Here is a 2866-nt window from a genome sequence, read left to right as displayed (position 1 = left end):
CGAATAGAAATACTTGCGTTTATAACATATTTAATACTAAAAAGGAATGTGTAAAACTCCTCCTAAACAAACTTTTTTTTTTTACACTATGTAAGATTTGTCAACCGAACATGGAAGAGACAGATGGACTATACATATGGTACTCCAATATGAATATATCTATACTTTCTGTTTATTATAATGGGTTAAAACATTAACATTTCCAGGAACCATATTACTATTATCTATCTGCTGTTTAGCATTGTTGAGCTTCAGAACCAGAAATACCTCTTTAAAAGAAAAGCGGCACTGATTGTTATTATTTTTTTGGGGATGAGGTGCAGACCATTTTTATACATAAACACTTGACATGCAAAAAAAGAATCAACACAATTCTATTTCACCCTTATTGTCATGGCTTTGCTGGGTTTTCTACTTTGTGATCAACTTTCTGTCAAGGGACAATAGGCAGGGTTTGTCCAAAGGGTCTTTAGTCCCTCATACACATTAAAAAAGTATGGGGGCCTCCCGACTTTCCATATTCATTCACCTAACAGCGATCTAATGTGTATGTGGTCTTTTTCTGTTGGAGCAAATACTATAATTTGTTTGGAAAACCTGGTATTAAAGCTGGTCCTACACATTATCTATACTTATGAGGAAAATTAACTACACCCTCTTTGAATTGTATGGTTTTATGTAACGGGAATAATAAAAGAACACTTGGACCTTAAAAGGTCTTAAAATTGGGTATATATGAGGGTAGGTCAAAAATATTCCGTACACCAAGGTAACGTCAGTTCATTTGTGCCATTGTATTATTATTACAGTATATATTATTATAGCGTAATTTATTCCATGGTACTTTACATGTGAAAGGGGTATACATAATAAAAAACAAGTGCAATAATCATGAACAATGTAAATCACCTACTGGTACAGGAGAAGAGAGGACCCTGCCCGCGAAGGCTTAAGGTTTACAAGGGATGGGTGAGGATACAGTAGGTGAGCGTACAGCTGGTCATGCAGCGGTATGGTGGAGCGGTGGTTACTGCAGTTGTAGGCTTGTCGGAAGAGGTGGATCTTCAGGTTCCTTTTGAAGGTTTCCACGGTAGGCGAGAGTCTGATGTGTTGGGGTACTGAGTTCCGGAGTAGGGGGGAAGCACGGGAGAAATCTTGTATGGGATTGTGGGAAGAGGAGATAAGAGGGGAGTAGAGAAGGAGATCTTGTGAGGATCAGAGGTTGCGTGTAGGTAAGTACCGGGAGACTAGGTCACAGATGTATGGAGGGGACGGGTTGCGGATGGCTTTGTATGTAATGGTTAGGGTTTTGAACTGGAGTCTCCTGGCAAAGGGGAGCCAGTGAAGGTATTGGCAAAGAGGAGAGGCCAGGGAATAGTGGGGGGACCGATAGATTAATCGGGCAGCAGAATTTAGGATGGATTGGAGGGGTGCAGAGTGTTAGAAGGGAGGCCACAGAGCAGGAGGTTGCAGTAGTCAAGGCGGGAGATGATGAGGGCATGCTCTAGTGTTTTAGCAGATTCTTTGTTAAGGAATATACGGATTCGGGAAATAATTTTGAGTTGGGGTTGGCAGGTGGTGGAAATGGCTTTGATATGTGGTTTGAAGGAGAGAGCAGAGTCCAGGGTTACCCCAAGACATCGAGCTTGTGGGACTGGGGAAAGTGAGCAGCCATTTACTTTGATGGATATGACTGTTGACGTGGTTGAGTGAGGTGGGGGAAAGATGATGAATTCTGTTTTGTCCATGTTAAGTTTTATAAATCGAGCAGAGAAGAAGGATGAAATACCAGACAGACATTGTGGTGTTCTGATTAGTAATGAGGGGATATCAGGTCCAGAGAGGTAGATCTGTGTGTCATCAGCACAGAGATGATATTGAAAGCCATGGGACTCTATGAGCTGTCCCAGGCCGAAGATGTAGATGGAGAAGAGCAGGAGTCCTAGAACTGAACCTTGGGGGACACCGACAGGCGGCGAGATGAGGAGGTGGTGTGTGAGTGGGAGACACTGAATGTCCTGTCTGTTAGGCATGAAGAGATCCAAGGTAGGGCCTTGTCGGTGATGCCAAGAGATCAGAGTCTGTAGTAACAGGGAATGGTCCCCTGTGTCGAAGGCAGAAGACAGGAAGGAGAAAACCCAGTGCACAGTGACCTCCTGTGCACTGAAATCTAATTTGCAACAAAACTTCAAATGGTGATTAAAGAACAGCAACAACAAAGTGGATTTCTCCACCAAAGGTATCAATTGAATCAATGTCACATCGCCATTGCGGCCATGTCTTTACTTTACATTGCAGAATCATGCTTACAGGTTCTCTTTCAAGTAATTGTTTCCTGCATGACTTTATCAATTATTCTGGAGGAAATTTGTCCAACTCTTCTTTAGCATTGCTTAAATTCATCATGTTTGGGGGGACCTAGTTTATGCAAAGTCAAAGGCCAAATGACCTCTAAATGGCTGTTCTGACTCCCTCAGACACTGAAACCGCCAAGCAATCCTACTTTTTATATGGTGAGAGCAGAAGCATCTGGCTGTGGATTATATGCCCACAGAGCAAAAGAAACTATCTTTATTTTACAGATTATGCCTGTACTATCCGGATGTATCCAAATGAGGGGCGGGCAATTCATTTTCCCGAAGGGCTATATGAGAGACTGTGACTGTTGTGGAGGGCCAAACCAATAGACTGAAATTAATTCTGCTCAATAATAATAACAACATTATTATTCATTATATTAATTTTATTGCTTATTATTGATCAGAATTAAGTATGGTGACTCGCTGATATAATAAGTCCTATCATAACATGTATTAGCAGTAACATGTATTTTTACCAGTAACAGCTAATCAAAAACATCTAATTT

This window comes from Phyllobates terribilis, unplaced genomic scaffold (genome assembly GCF_046119375.1).
Source record: "Phyllobates terribilis strain yellow unplaced genomic scaffold, ASM4611937v1 Scaffold_7__3_contigs__length_470593459, whole genome shotgun sequence".
NCBI lineage: Eukaryota > Metazoa > Chordata > Amphibia > Anura > Dendrobatidae > Phyllobates > Phyllobates terribilis.
The sequence above is the reverse complement of the archived record's forward strand: the minus strand, read 5'-3'. Positions refer to the sequence as shown.